This window comes from Loxodonta africana, chromosome 19 (genome assembly GCF_030014295.1).
Source record: "Loxodonta africana isolate mLoxAfr1 chromosome 19, mLoxAfr1.hap2, whole genome shotgun sequence".
NCBI lineage: Eukaryota > Metazoa > Chordata > Mammalia > Proboscidea > Elephantidae > Loxodonta > Loxodonta africana.
The window spans coordinates 63,367,208-63,383,942 of NC_087360.1; the positions used below are offsets into that span (position 1 = coordinate 63,367,208).

Genomic DNA, 16,735 nt, shown 5'->3' on the forward strand with positions numbered 1-16,735 from the left:
GATTACTATCATCATTATTTAGTGTAATTATATCAGCATATTAAGTTAATGATTATTTTCTGCAGCCCGGGGTGCTCTTAAGGGGAAGTGAATTTCTGTTGATGTAGGGAGGATTAACTCATGGTAGGCATGAGGAGGTGATGGTGAAAAAAGGGAAAAGAAAGGGTGGGAGAATGTAAGGGTGAAGGGCTAAGTTTCGGGCTCATGCGAGGCTCATTGTTGAAGGATTCCTGGGTCGTCTTGCTGCTGTTTCAGCTCTCTAGGTCTCTGGGCAGCCATCAGATATGCCATTGGTGCTTTTAATCAACAGACCAATGAACTGATATTTACTTGGGGATTTAGAGACTGATGCAGAAGATTCAAGGATGGAAGGCACTTGGCACTGAGGTCATTTTCCATGGCCACACAATCCCTGACCACTAGCCCCGTGTTTGGAGTTGAAGAGAGATGGGAGACGTTCTCGGAGCTTGTGAGCACTTGGTGGTTTTCATCACTTTCTTGTGTTAATGCAGAAGGGAAGAAGGTAGGCGGCAAGGTTGGGGTGGATCCATCTTCCTCTGATGACTCAGCCTCTCCAATGGGACGTGCCAATCCAGGATGACTGCAATTCCTTTTGTTGTTTCTAAACTGGTCATTGAACAGTGCTTTTACATTCTTTGCTCTAATAAACCTTCACAACTATTCTATGTGATTGGTTTTAGCACCACCTTCATTTTATAGGTGAGAAAACTGAGGCTCAAAGACAGTATGTGACCTGCCCCACATCCTGAAACCAGGATGTAACCCGAGATTCTGACTTCAAAACCAGCCATGCTCTTTCTACTTTTCTTCAGGTCTTAAAGAAAGGATCAGAATGAGACGTGAGTTGCCCAAGAAGTCATGTATTGCTTACCTGGAAGCCTGGTAGGTTGTGTGAGGACACGTCTATGTTGAAGCTTTTGGTTTTTAGCTCTTGGTTGCTTCCCCTGTCTCTGGAGGATTACTTTCCAACAGGTATAGCACAGCGATCTGTGTATTATTAAAAACTTTTGAAGTAATACAGAATCTTTAAAACAGTTTAGCTTAATTAGTAAAGAATATCTGCCTTGAGCATTGTGCTCCTTTTAAGAATTATCTATATGGGATCAGATGGACAACAGCAACTCAAAACATTAGATAGAAACCTTGGGGGGCCGTGAGTTTATGTTAATGGGGGAGGAACAACTCAGAAAAGGAGGGTGAGAATGATTGCACAGCTCAAAGAATGTACACAGTCTACTGAATTGTACAGGTAGAAATTGTTGAATTGGTGTATGTTCTGCTGTGTATATTCTCAACCACAACAACAAAATAATTAAATTAAAAAGAAAAAACAAATCAAAGAACTTGGAAAAGCCTCCTGTTCTCCACTCCCTCCTCAGGTGTTGCTGTTATTGTCTGTCGTTAGCTGCTATCCATGCACAATGGGATTGGATCATTATGATCTGTAGGGTTTTCAGAGGGAGCCATTATTAATAGTTGGGTGTGTGTTTTCCAGACATTTGAAGTGTGGATATACTGCATATGTATGTGTGGTATATATCAAATGCTTTGAAGCGTAAGCAGGATCATACTATACATATAGCACTGCAACTTGCTTTGTTTCACTGAAGAACTTTTCATGGACCTGTATCCATTTTAGTACCACATGCAAGAACTATGCAAGAACTATGTAAGAACTAATTTATTTAATCTGATACCTATTAATAGACATTAGGTTGATTCCAGATTTTTCCTATTCCAGACAGTGCTTCAGTAAGCATCCTTGTACAGTTAGATAAATTCATATTAATGAAATTTCTGGCACATAGAATTTATGCATTTAAAATTTTTATCGATCATGCTACATTGCTTTCCAAAGAGGTTGCCCCCTTTTACACCATCAATCTAAACTTTTTTTTTTTTTTTTGCATGTGTTCAGTAAATGCTGTGGAAATTGGTCCTGACAGTTTATTCAATTATTATTTTGATTTCACCGTCCACTCTACTCAGGGGTGATTCCATCACTTTCTGGTGGGTGTGATTTAAGTCCCATCTCTGCCCTTACTGGAGAGGTTGTGTACAGTTTGCTTGACATCTCTGAGCCATGATTTTCTCATAGAGATAACAGTACCTCTCTGGAAGTTAGGGATATAAACTTGTTGCTGTTGAGTCAGTTCCGACTCATAGTGACCCTATAGGACAGAGTAGAACTGCCCCATAGACTTCCCAAGGAGCTCCTGGTGGATTTGAACTGCTGACCTTTTGGCTAGCAGTCATGGCACTTAACCACTACACCACCAGGGACATTCGGAATGTTTAAAACCTCTTGCCCAGTGCCTGGCACAGAGTAAGTGCTCAATGCATGCTATCATCATCCCCCACAAGAGTGGTCAGCTCCTGCCATCGGCCCTAAAGAGAAACGATGGCACGATTTGTCAAAAGACTCAGAGGGGGAACTGAGGCACAGATTGTTAGTGGCCTGTTTCAGTTTGTAGGGGCCAAATTAAAACCCTTAATTTGGTAGACTGTCAGTCTCTTCAGGGCAGTAACATTGTGTTCTACTTCTTACCATCGCCCGAAGCACTGAGCCCAGTGCCTGTGACATAACAGGTGCAGGTAGGTGTTTGGGGTAGTGGGGGAGGGAGGATTTTGACCAGGGAATGTGATAGACCAGAAGGAGACCCAGTGGAGGCAGAGCTTCACCTTTTTAGAATTCACATACACTAGGAGACAAATTACCTGTCTCATTTCTTCCTATTTAAAGAATTTCAGAAAGAAGACTCAATGGCAGTTGGAGGAAGGGAAAAAATAAACAAAAAAAAAAAACCCGTAAAAACAGCCTAGGCTCAGAAATCTCTTTTTAGAAACAGCCTTTGATACTAAGTTGTGAAGCTGGGAGGAGGGAATCTGGATGCCCTTTGGGAAGATCTGTCTGTAATTTACACCTGGGGTGGGGGTGGGGGTTGTTGATCCCAAGTTGAACCTCTCTGGAGGTGATATTTTGAGCTCCTCCTCCTGCCACACCCTCATTGGGTCTGGTGCTTGGAACGGCCACTGACTTCCCCTTCCTGTGACTTTGGGCCTGCTTCTTGTCTCTGAGGCACACTGCCCACTCTTCTGGTCTTTTCTCACTCTATTTTTAGAAAGGCCTTGTCCTTCATTTCCCCCCCAGCAGCCATCTTGCTCACCCTGCCTGCTCACTCCAAAGGCATCCGGTGTCAAGAACTCTATCTGAAAGGCTTCGCCCCTGAAGTCTAGGGCTGTCAATTATCCCTCAGGGCTGTCAGGACACAGGCATGGCAGGGTGGGGGAGGGGGGAGCAGAGCTGTGCCTGGTGGCGTGGGAGCAAGTTAAGGATTGGGGCCAAGAGACCTGAGTCATAATCTGGGTTTTACTACTGACTTCTCACTGTATCAGATCTCTCTAGGCCTCAGCCTTCCCATCTGTTAAATGCAGTTATATCTGCCCTTGACCTAGTCATTAGGGAGCTACAAGGATAGCTCAGATGCTTGATACCAAAGCAAGAGAAATTCCAGGAAGGAAAGCCCTGCATCAGAAATTCAAGATGGTGGTGTTGCATTCTTGTCTCTCATGGGTCCTTTGGGATTGGAAAGATGTGCTGGAACTAATAATATTCCACCCAGAGATTGGGACCTCCTGCCTGCCTGCTCTTAGCTATTCACAGAGGACTAACTTTGAATTTCTTTTTTGCCCCTCACTAGCTGTATGATTTTGAGCTAGTTGCTTAACCTTTCTGGGCCAGAGTTTCCTTACATATAAAATGGGGATACCAATAGCACCTCATTAGATTGTGAATGAATTCAATATTATTATTATCTTTAGCTACATGTGAAAATTCTATTTCAAGGCAGATACACCTTACTTGGCCTACAGTCTATGCTACAGACTCTATGGAAACCCCTCTGCTTGCAGTGAGGAAGCATCGGGAAAGGAAAGATCTCTTTGGATGACAGTTGGGTTTTTCCAAACTATACTTATCTGTTTCAGTCCGTTGCATTCCATTCTATCCCATCAGTACCGTTTGATATACATTCAATGAGCACTTAGTACAGAGTCAGAAGATCCAATGATTTTCTCTGGCTCAGCCTGAATCCTAGAGCATGATACAGGGATGGAAGAGGCAAATCAGAATCAAGGTCCTGCTGAAGAGCTTCGGAAGGAAAGAGAAATAATCTCTGGGCCCTGTCTTCTAACTGAGCCCCCTTTGAGGCATAGACGAAGGGCCTGGGTCCCTAGTCGAAAGAGAAGCCTGCTCTCTAGGCAATGTGTTCATGCTGATTTGGCTTTGAGATGAAAGTGAGGACATGGATTCCATTTCCTAGCAGTTGGGCTTCACACAGGCTTTGGACATTTGAGAGACATGGGGTTAATTGTTCCTTTCTGCAACTTGGCCTGGGCCCTCTTATTCCTACCTCAACTCCATTTGGGAAAAGATATAGGATTATGCATGTGTTATATACACCCCCCCCCCCACACACACACCCAGGGAAGAACAAATGAGCAGATTTTCTAACCAGGTCCTATCTGTAGATCTGCTGTGAAGGAGTGAGGACCCCTGTGGCTTGAATGTTGGTGTCAGCACTATCAAGTGTTGATTGAGTTTTGGTCCCAGCAGTAAAAAGCATGTGTGAAATTCAAATACAGAATTTCAAACCCTTGAGCACTTCCTGAGAGTCTCAATGGCTTTAATAAGGGAAGGGCATCTCTTTGATGGCAAGGATTATCCTTCACAGTGCAAGCATAAATTGGATCATAATTAATGAATTTGATATATGTTCTTCCTGGCCATGGTTAGGAGCAGGCATTTAGTTTCTATTTATCTACATCTCCATAACATTATATTCCCCTTTATGAGGGGGGATGTTGCCACATGCAAATGAAAGATTACACATTTGTAAGTTCTTCTGTAGCTTAGTGACATGTTTGGAGCAGATCATGTCAGCCACTTCCTCTCCCTCCTCTTCCTCTCTACTTTCCTCTTTTCCTTCCTTCCTCCCTCCCTCCTTCCTCTCCCTCTCTGTCCAGTCCCAGTTTTGCAAATTCTGAAACAGGGTGGTTTTCTAGAGCTGCTTAAATACTGCTCTAAATGCCAGAGCTCCGGCTATAAGGTGGAGAGAAGGAACATGTTGCTTGAGTTGGCCCAACTGCACTCTCTCGCCATTCTTTCATCTTGGTCTCTCTTTTCTCATCATCTTTCTTCCTTGCCTGCTTCTTCTTTATAGGACAATCCACAGGGAGTGATAGTAGTTGGGCTTGTGCCTAAAGCAGGTATTGTGTACATATACTCTTTCTGGTGCTGAAGGAGAGCTGCCATATAACCTGATTGCTGTCCCTCCTTCATTCAACAAATGTTTATTTGGCTCACTGTGGCCGGTCACTATCCTTGACATTAGGAGTAGGAGGACCAATAAAATATAATCCCTGTCCTTTAGGAGTTTTGAACCTGGCCTCATTTATCATTCTTACCTTCTCTCCATCTTTTGCCAATGTGGTCTACGTTCTCTCCTCTCCACCCCATATTGGCTTTGAAGCATCCTGAATGATTTATTCATTTCTAGGATTGGCACACATGCTCCGTTCCAGCCTTCTTTGGATATGGCCAAAACCATGAATCTATTCCAGAGACAGATTATTTTCTTCTAGACTGTGTAAGGAGAAGATAAGTAGATTTCCTTCTAGACTCTATAAAGAAACCCAGAGGTGTTTCCTGAGGGTACCAAGTCAACGGTCGCGGCACATGAGTGTTGATTGCTACCCTGGGTGGCACAGTTGGGGTCCCCACATTACTGAACTCCAAGGGACATGGTTCATATTTTTGTCTGTGTAGAAGGCACCCTCTGGATTGGAAAAATCATAGATGGGTGAGTTTTCTTCACCCATTAGAAGTCTTGAAGTCAGCACCACTCAGCTATTCAGGCAGTCAGGGAGTCAACTTCAGAGGGAGCTCCCCAGGAAAACTGGCAAGAGTAAGGCTTTCTAACTCAGATCACTGAGTAGGTAGTAGTCATGAAGATCAAATATGAAGTCATGGAGGGCATGGGCTTTAGAGGGAGGCCTGACCATGTGAGCTTGGTTGCTGGGCCTGAAGGGAGGCGCAAACCTACAGGAGGAGGTCAAGGACCAGGAGCCATACATTTCATTATTTGAGAGAAAATAAGTATGGGATCATGTTGAGGCCATGTGCTGAGATTGAGTGTACTCATAGGATCATAGACAGGAGCCAGGGAAAGGATGATGAGGGTGCTGAGTGAGTTGTCTGGGTCAGGGAACCCAAATGTGATTTGACCCAAATAGGCTTATCAAATTTCTCCATCAGAGCAGGGTTCTGTTGCTTATTTCCCATGGTCCCAGACCAGCCCTTGCTCTCTACTTGGGGTGAGCAGATTGCTCACTTGCTCACTGCGTGGGGGTGTGACAGGCTGGGAAGAAGCCCATGGTGACGGCCGGGGCGGGCGCCGGCAGGCGAGGATGGGGCGTAGGGGCTGTGTCTGGCGGCTGTGACAGCCGGGTACCTGCCGGGCCTGGCCCAGGCAGGCCGCGGCCGCTGGCGTCTCCTCGCGCCCTGACAGGCTGCGTGTTAATTGGCGAGGCGCGCGGGGAAATCACAGAGGAGATTTGCTCAGCTCCCGGCTCCCAGCTCGGTGTGCGAGGTGCTCACACCCTTAATCAGAGAGAGGCCCGTGCCGGGCCGGCCTGTCCCCGGCCTCCGACAAGCAGAGGACTGGCAGGAGAGCCTGGCTGTGGGCCTTCCGTGTTTGGAATGATTTTTTTCCTGCAAGGAAGGAAGGGAGGAAGAAAGCAGCCTGTAGGTAATTGGCCTGTGAAAGGTTATCGCTTGTCAGAGGAGGTTTAAGAGGTGGCCGGCAGGCCTTGAGCAGAAGCAGCCATTATTAGCTTAAGCATCTTCAACTGAGAAAAGGGGCTTTAGCCCTCTCACAGGGCGATCCCTGGTCAGGGAGAAGGCTCCTGAAGACGGGGTATGGAGTCTGTGGGCACAGTCTGGGGCCCCGGCGGGGGTCTCCAGGGGTGCCACATGGGGATGGCTGGTCTTCAGTGTCAGGATGACCAGCTGGAAGGGAGGCCCTGCCATACAGCCCCTTTGTCCGGGTGGTACAGACTCTAGAAGAAAGCAGGAGGCAAGAGGGAGACTAAGCATGGATTGAGGGCTGTAGAATGTGCCTTCCCCATTCACCCCTCTCCACACGCACACACACACACAACACAGACACAGACACACATACACACACGACTTTAGGAGTCTGTGGTATCCACAGGAACTCAGATTCACCTGTCACAGCTTCCTGATGGACAGCTGGGCCAGAGGCTGGGAGCAATTTGCTGAGGGTCACACTGCCAGTTAGCGGGAGGGTCTGCTGGATTGTAAATTCTCATCTTGGGGGTGGAATGACGTTGGGGATTCTGTGGGAACTTTTTTTTTTTTAACTTTGTTCTTTCCCAGCCTATGCCATTTCAGGCCACAGGATGTGACTAAAATCTTATACTTTGCAATTTATTCATTTGGACTTAAGCTTAGTTCACAATTATATGACAGATCCTCCTGGGAGGACGTACATAGTAAGCTCTGTCAGTAATTTCTCACTTAGCAGGAATGATAAGGGAGATCAAGATACTGGACACCTAGAGGTTGGTGTGCATGAATCTGTGTGTGTGTGTGTTTTGGGGAGCAGTTTGCAGGAAAGAGAGACTGGAGAGAGGGAGAATGGGTCTGGGGGTACACCACTGAAGGGTCAAAGGAGGCTGAAGGGGCTGACTAAGGCCTCTCCAACTAATTGCATCTACTTTAGGATTTAGCCCAAACAAGGCTTGGGCTCCTGGACTGCCCCCCTCACACCCTGTGGACAGGCAAGGAGTCCACTGCAGATTATGTTCCCACCGAGGCAGCCCAGCCGCTCCCCGCAGCTGCCATTCTCATGGAGTCTCTGTGACAGAATGGGACCTGTGGGGAAAACAGCCGCGTCAGCACCCAGCCCGTTCTGCACTCCGGCAGCTAATTAAAGCCAGGAAGGTAATTTATTGCTGAGGGAGAATGTGCGAGAGGTTTGGCTTAGTTGAAATGGCCCCCAAAGAGTTATGGAAAGCTAAAGTGGGTTTTCAGAAGCAAAAGTTAATTGCTCTTCACTTAGCATTTCAGTGTCATGTGGCTCTGAGTTACACATATGCTGAATGGGAGCCTTTAAGGAGACATAGGGACTGAGAGACATGTGCTGGAGACACGGCTTCTAGGTGGTGGAGGTCCCCTGGCTGTGGATCAAAAGTGGCACCCCTCTCCCCACAGGGCATAGAGCTTTGCCTGCTCCCTGGAATCATAACCCAAGATGGAGTGTGGGACTAAAAGGTGTTCGTGTATTGAAGAGAGGGATTGTGTGGGGATAAGATCTGGGAATCAGGAGACTGGGAAGGGGGCCTCCTACTTCTTCCTTGACAGCTCCATGATCTGGGTGATTTCTTTCCCCTCTCTGAGTCTCAGTATTCTCCTCCATTAAGTAATCACCAAGGCACATTTTTGGCATTTGGTCATTTCTCTGACAGAAATCATTCCCCTCCCCAAGTCTCCTCATGGATGACATTCATGCTGTGTGACCCATTTGGCAGAGGAGAAGACTGAGGCAGAAGATATCTCAACAGAGGATATTGGAGCAACTTGACTTTCATCTGAAAACGGATAGGTTTGCCACATGGAAATAGGAGGTTCTTGGGCCCTAAATTGTCTCCTAGACTTATGCGTCATGGCATGAGGTGGGAGAGGGTCAAAAAGCATGAATCTGGGTCATTTTAGCCAGAAGGGATGAAAAATCCTTTCGATGAGAAGGCAGACGAATGAAAAGAGTGCAAGGTTATCTTGCATAGGGGTCATAAGGCAATAATTATCTCAACTGTAAATCCAGCTGCCTGTCAGGCCAACTCCAACTCGTGGAAACTTCATGTGTGTTAGAGCAGAACTCAGCTCCAAAGGGTTTTCACTGGCTGAATTTTTGGAAGGATATTGCCAAGCCTTTCTTCAGAAGTACCTGGGGGTAGACTTGAACCTCCAACCTTTTTGTTAGCAGCTGAGTATGTTAACTGTTGGCACCATCCAGGGATTCCATCCTGACTATAGGTGTGACTAGTATTAGGTATTAGTGGACTAGTATTGAAGCCCTGGTGGCGCAGTGGTTAAGAGATTGGCTGCTAACCAAAAGGTTGGCTGTTCGAATCCACCAGCCTCTCCTTGGAGACCCTGTGGGGCAGTTCTACTGTGACCTACAAGGTCACTACGAGTTGGAATTGACTCAATGGCAATGGTTTTTTTTTTAATACTGGTATTATTATTAGTCAGAGCTGACTCAATGGCAACTAACAAGGTGCTAAATATTTAAAATGAATTTTACTGCTTATATTTAATGAGGTGAGTTAAGAGGCTCCCACAAGGTCTTCCTAGTTAAATTTTGGGGGGGAAGGGGAGTGGGCAATGGATGGTAGGGAGGTGGGGGTGCTGTATTAGCATTTTCAATCTGAGGTGGTTTATAAATAGGAATGCTTTCTGGAGTCAGATTTCAGGTAGGCTTGCATTCTAAAATCAGTGGAGTAGTGAAGTCAAGTCAAAATTATTCCTGAAAATCCCTTGAATTGAAGGGAAGTCTCCTGGAACTGCAGAAGTGAAGAATTCTTTTTTTTTTTTTCCTGCTTTCCTACTTTGTTGTCCTTTTCCTGGGAGCAAGTAGAGTGCAAGGTCTAATTTAAGGGGGGGTGGGGAAATAGAGATAGTGAGAATGACGGACTAGATAAAGGAATTAAACTTTTTTGGGGCCCAGTGTATTTGGTTGAAGCCATATATATTAAATGTGCATATTTCATCATTCACTCTCTGTCTGACACCAATTGTTGTTGTTAGGTGCCGTTGAGTCGGTTCTGACTCATAGCAACCCTTGTACCTCAGAACGAAACACTGCCCAGTCCTGCACTATCCTCACAATTGTTGTTATGCTTGAGCCCGTTGTTGCAGCCACTGTGTCAACCCATCTTGTTGAGGGGCTTCCTCTTTTCTGCTGACCTTGTGCTTTACCAAGCATGATGTCCTTCTCCAGGGACTTATCCCTCCTGACAACACGTCCAAAGTATGTAAGATGCAGCCTCGCCATCCTTGCTTCCAAGGAGCCTTCTGGTTGTACTTCTTCCAAGACAGATTTGTTTGTTCTTTAGGTAGTCCAGGGTGTATTCAGTATTCTTGGCCAACATCAATAAATGACCAATAAATCCAGGCAAGGAGGCCTTAGGCTGTAGTGCCTGCAGATAATATGAACTCAATGAGAAGATCTTGAATAAATGAGTGAATAAAAGCTCTTTTAAAAACTTCATCTTGCCTCCTCTGTCTTCATTGTGGACAAAGGAATTGCATAGATAGATAGATACTTTGTAGGCATGGTTGAATATAGTGGTACTTCTGGTTCAAGAACTATATGGAAAATAACTAAGCTCCCTGGAGAGAAGATGTGACACTCAACAGAAATGTTTTAGCACCTCACACATATAATATTAGGTCTCAGGAAGACATCATAGCAGTGTTAACCTGAGAGCCTAGGAAATGAGATTGAATTCTCCTTGCATGAACCATCTACACAGCAATTTGCAGTGAATCCAAACACTGTTAAGAAGGACAGTAGCACTCTTTTTAAAGCTTCCCTCTCCTTTGTTCAAAAACTTTTCTAAGTCCAGGACTGTTGGGTCAAACAGCCACTACTTTCCTTGAAAATGACCCAGACAGCTCAGAATCCCCATGAATCTAGCTGAGGAGGGTACTTAGGTCATGCTCCAATCTGCAAACCCAAACTGCCCTGGAGTCTGTTGATTAGTTGAAGGCCAAATTTCCACTCTGGTATAGGCCCGAATAAATAGAGAGGAAGTGGCGTTGGATTTTGGTTGCATGTGTTTTTAGGCCAGACACTGCACTTAGGAAAGTACCAAGTGCTATGGAAACACAAGGCATCATCCACAATCATGTTGAATTATCGAGTGTGAGCAGCATTTGCAAAATGCAGGTCCTTTTCACTCTACCTGGTGGGGAGATGGAAGGATTCTCTTTGATGATCTGGTCCAAAAGCCATGCTTCTGGTTGAGACTGGAAGCCAATGTGGCCAGTGATTTCCTGTCTCTCTCACTCTCTGACAGACTTAGGCACTCTGGATTTACTAGTAAGGGGATGTGGAATGTAGAGTAAGGCAGCAGGGTCCTCACTGGTAGGATGGGGTATATAGGGATATAGAAGAATAAGTAGGTGCCTTTGAAAATAAGGTGGTTTTCTGTGATGATGCTGCTGGAGAGAGAATGGCCTCATTTTCTTATGAAAGCAAATCTGGGTATCTTGTTGGGATGAGGTGAAGTAGAAGTAAGAACCATTATTTGGATGAAAGGGAGCAAGAACAGGAAGAGGGAACAGGAAAAAGAGAAGGGAATGGAGCTAGCGATTATTGTACTCTTTTAGGTGGAGAAAACCTGGCATAAGGCCAGGGAAACACTATAAATTAGCAAGGTTAAGAGACTTTAGGAGCCCTGGTGGCACAGTGGAAACCCTGGTGGTGTAGTGGTTAAGTGCTATGGCTGCGAACCAAAGGGTCGGTGGTTCAGATCCACCAGGTGCTCCTTGGAAACCCTATGGGGTGGTTCTACTCTGTCCTATAGGGTCGCTATGAGTTGGAATCGACTTGATGGCACTGGGTTTGGTTTTTTTGGTGGCACAATGGTTAAGCGCTTGGATGCTAACTGAAAGGTTGGAAGTCTCAACCCACTCTGTGGCTTTGTGGGAGAAAGACCTGGAGATTTGCTGCTGTAAATATAATAGCCAAGACAACCCTATGGGGGCAGTTCTACTCTGTCACATGGGGTTGCTGTGAGTTGAAATCAACTCTATGGCATCCAACAATAACAAGAACAACCAGAACAAGAGACTTCTGGAAGTCAGGGATTTTATTTTCCTGCCAGGATGCCTGTCTCTTTTGTCCTTGAAACCTTTTGGAGGGAAAAGCTCCAGAACCATGATTTCATAGAATACGTCCAGACTCAAAAGATTTTAGAACTATAAAGGCACTTAGAGAGTGCTTCATCTGCAGATGACTAAATTAAATCCCCTAGCTATAGAGTGGACCAGCCAGGAGAGAACCCCAACTCAGAAGGGTGCTTCTTCAACCTTTTCACTCAAGTAAGGGTGGAGAGGAATGGACATGAGCCCCTAGGAATTCCATAGCCTGAAGCATTTCAGAGCAAATGTTAAATGTTTGAAGCTTAATGTTTAATCTTCAAAATTCATTCATGTTTTGTGTGCTACAGCATAGTATATCTGTGTTCTAATATAAGAAGAGTGCTTTAAGGTACTATCAGGAAAAACACAGAGATACATAGATTATCTCAATTCACTTTGGAGTGTGGGATTAGAAGAGCAGGAGGTGACCTATCACTGTCAGTGGCCAGGTCATTTTTTTCTTTTGGAGAATCTACACAAATGGCAACATTATTTCACTGATTTTTTGAGCTGAATCAATGTGGTAACTGAGGAGAGATGACCTGGAAGCTCTGTCTTTCTTGCTGAGAATATCGGGAAATGGCACATTGAGGATACACCAGAGGCTACCTGGGGACCCTTGGGCTTGCCTGTCATGGTTTGGCTCATCAGTGTGCAGGAAATTGCCCTGTGCTCACCCTGGGACCAACCAGGGTGACTCCCAGCCTGCAGCTGTGTGAGCCCAAGAGCATGGACGCTCCAATATGAACAGCCCAGTATTTCTCCGTATGCCCACTTTGTCCAGCCTTTTTCAGTGTAAATGTAACTTTTAAGGAAAATAATGGTGATGGAGCCTTCTTTTGCAGGAAATCCCAGTCCTTGGCTGCTCTTGAAGTCCACTCCTCCTCCATGTTGGGAAAGATGTTTCCAAGAGCTCGGAATCAAGGTGCCTGAGCAAGTACCAAAATGCTGTTGGTGATTGACTTTGTCTCTCCTGATGATGCCCATGGTTAGGAGGGCTTTTAAAATTCCATCCTTGAAATGACATTAGAATAGTTCTTTCTCTGCTACCATTCCATTGCCAGAATTGATGAATGGGATCAAGGGGGCCCAGTTGCTGGTTGGGCCTGGGGTGGGATTCTGTCCTTCCTTTGCCTTGTTCCTTATTACTTCATACTCTTTGGGGTTCTCTTTCCATTTACTATGTCTCTTCCTAGCTCCACTGTAACTCTCTAGTCTGAGGTTTTTAATCTCCTCATCTGCACTCACCTAATAAATTAATCTGAGCAAACAGGGAGCAGGCCCATACTATACAGCGAGAATTCTGATAGCTGCTGCAATGGGTATACTGCGTACCTTCCACTATTAATGGCTGTAAACTCGAGCTGTATAGCTGCTGCTGATGTAGGTGAAGGATGGAGAGGAGAAGGAGAAAAAAAAAAATCAAAGGCAATTGGTTACAGTCCTTTTGGGGCTTTACTGGTTCTAGCCCTCTTGGTAAGTGGAAATAGCTGGCAATAGGTCTAGAAATACAGGCCAGTTGTACCACCAAAACCCAGGGCTTCAGCACACAGCAGGGACGGCTTCATCTTTTCATAGAAAACTTGTTGCACTGAGTGGCAAAGAGCCCACAAATAACTGAGCTGTACTTTGGAAATGGACCTGATGAGCCTTTTAATAGAAGAAAATCATCATTACTTCCCAAGAGTTCACATTCCCATAACAGTTTTATTAGCAGCCTCTCTTCCAAATAAAGTTCTGTGGATTGATTTTGGCAGGGTTTTCTCATTTTAAATATTCCCTTAAATTATGACCAGGGTTATAGTCCCGTCATCACTGTTGTTACGATTGTTATCAGCGTCAGCAGCTCCATTGTTATATTTATGCAGCACTTAGACAGCTCTGAAAACACTTCAGGTATATTACTTCATTTGTCCCCTAGCATCCTTGGAGGGAAGGGAGGGACCTCATTAGAACTAACACTGTGTACAGTTCTCACTTTTCTGTAGCTCTATACATAAAGCTCCCTTTGGGGTGTGGCCAGGAGGAAGCCCCCTTTCCCCCTCTTCTATATATTCCCCTTCTATAGATACCTTGGAATCCCTAGGTGGTACAGATGGTTAATGTGCTCAGCTACTAACCCAAAGGTTGAAGGTTTGAGTCCACCCAGAGGTCCCTGGGAAGAAAATCCTGGTGATCCACTTCTGAAAAACTGGCCACTGAAAACCCTACAGAGCACAACTCTACTCGGACACATAGGAGGTTGCTGTGAGTTCAAATCAACTCGACAGCAACTGGTTTTTGTTTTTTTAATACACAAAAGCCTAGTATAATTTACAACCATTATAATTTACCATCACCCAGAGGCTGGAAATAACAGAGGACTTGGCTCAGGGTGGGACAAAGGGCATCCACCATTGGGGTGGGGTTGTGAAGAAGGACCCTTGGGAATTGCCATGCCTACCTGGGCCTTGACTTGCCCACTTGCCTTGGCCCTCATTTGGTGTATGGGACATAGTTTATAGGGGGACACAAAGAAGCCAAAATCTCTAAAAGAGAGAGGCAGAATGGGACAGGGAAAGACACTGCCCTGAGAATCAGGAGATGTGAGTTTGAATCCTCATTCAGTCACTTATTACCTTTGTTTCTTGGGCCGATGCCTTAACATTTTTGAAGCTTCACTTCCTTATTTATTAAATAAGGAAGTATTAAGACCTCCTTTCTGGATTTTTGTGAAGATTAAATATGATAACCTGTGAAGATGTGCCTAACACAATTGATTGGAAGTAGGCATGCCACAAATTTTGGTTCCATTTGTTAATTTAAATCATACTGTCTGCCCAGTACGATTGTCTGCCCAGTACAATTTTGAGAACTAAAAGCGAGAATAGAGACCAACATTTGGATAGGTTTATTATCTTAATCCATGTCTTGCCAGAAATCATGTAATATTTTTACCAATATTGAGTTAAATGCTTGGCTGCTAGCCGAAAGTTTGGAGGTTTGGACCCACCCAGAGGCTCTGTGGGAGAAAGACCTGGCAATCTGCTCCCATAAAGATTACAGCCAAGAAAACCCTATGGGGCAGTTCCATTCTGTCACATAGGGTCGTTATGAGTGGAGGCCGACTCAATGGCACTTAACAATGTATTTTGAAGGTTTCATTAGAAATATGCTGGCCTGGAGAACAGACAACCTGGGCTACATGCCCCTCTCTGCCACTAACCAGCTGGGGGCCCTTGAGCAGATCACTTTGCTTGTCTGTTTCCTGATCTGTAAAATGAAGAGCTTAGAATATATGATCATGCAAATGCCTATGAACTTCAGAATCCTATAGTGTTATAAGAAGAGATTTTTAGTGAAAAAACCAAATTATGTGTGTGAGCATTGTTCTTTCCATCTCCTGGGTTATCTGTTCCATGGGAAGCCCCACTGGTTGGGCTGGCACCACTATCTACGGGCCCCAGCTCACTTGGGGACAGTACTTATACTGTGGGCACAGCGCCTAGGAGGGAATTAACAGTCTCTGGAGGGCTCTTTTTTTTTTTTTTGGAGGGCTAGCTGGTGAACCCCATCTCTGAAGTGACTGCTGATGTCACAGACGCAGCCCTGATTCATTGGTAACCTCCAGCCTCTCCCCCTCCCCTCCTGCCTCTCTGGCCTGCTCACTCCTTAGCCTTGAGGAGGAAAGAAGGAATACCAGGCCTGGCCTGATGGCTAGGGCAATTCGATGGCAACAAATGTCGCTGCGCATGAAAGCCCAGTTGCTCTGATTCCTCCAGGCATGGGAAGGCTGCTGGGGGCTGGATGCATGGGCCATCTGGTCACTCTGCTGTTCCTGGGGCCCAGAAAAGGAACTGACCACTGACCACATCTCCAGGCCAGCACTGTCCTCAGAGTGTGTCATTAGCTACTTGCTAATCCCTGCTGTTCGTGCCTTGCAGCAGAGCCCACGCACACCACAGGGTGCTGAGATTCTTCCCAGAGACAAAACTCCTTGAACTTGTCCTCAGTTAGCAGCCGTCTGATGCTGGTGCCCCTTCTGCATCATCTGAAGTATCAGAAGGAGTCATGAAGCCCCGGGGACTGGCTAAGGTATTTTCTCACTCAGGCTTCCCTGCATATAAAGACACCAGGAAGAATAGAAAACACAAAGATTTTCTGTTGTACAGTTCACCCCCATTCCTTATTTTCTTTCTTAGTTTTATAAAATTAAAACCAAACAAAGCCTGGATGATTTTTCGATTTAATTCAGTTGAGTACTTACTGCTCCAGGTGCTGTGAGGTTGTCACAGTGACTATGGTTCGGTCCTGCACTTCCAGGGGCTCACTGTTTAGGAGGAGAGGTAGACAGACCCACAATTAACTTGGTCAACGAAGCAGATGGTGTGGAGTGTTTTCATAAAGTCACTGAGGATTATGGGAGATTAATTCCAACTGGCAATGGGTGATTTTGTCAAGTCTTTTTGTTGGGAGATAGGTCTTGATTTGGACCTTCAGTAATTGGTAGGGCTGCAATGAAAACACATTAGAGGGTGGGGAAGAGCATTTAAATAGAAGTAGTTTGAGTGAAAGCAGGGCAATGGGAAACGGAATGCCAAGAGAGATTCCTTTATTCACATTGCAGCCTGCCATTGATGTTCACACACAGGGATGAACGACAAAAACCAGCTTCCCCAATGTGGGATGGGAGGAAAGAGGGCTGTTTGGTATCTACCCTTC

The 16,735-nt window shown here is 45.4% G+C and overlaps 1 long non-coding RNA gene across 3 annotated transcripts in view; it reads left to right on the plus strand.

Annotated features, from left to right (window-relative positions):
- LOC111751290 (uncharacterized) overlaps positions 1-16,735 on the plus strand; it is a 276,943-nt gene that overhangs the window by 257,808 nt on the left and 2,400 nt on the right. For all 3 annotated transcript variants that reach the window (XR_010318651.1, XR_010318650.1, XR_010318652.1), the window contains 3 exons: positions 834-903; positions 12,880-12,959; positions 15,958-16,108. This is a non-coding gene — a long non-coding RNA (uncharacterized LOC111751290). The remainder of the gene's footprint in view (positions 1-833; positions 904-12,879; positions 12,960-15,957; positions 16,109-16,735) is intronic.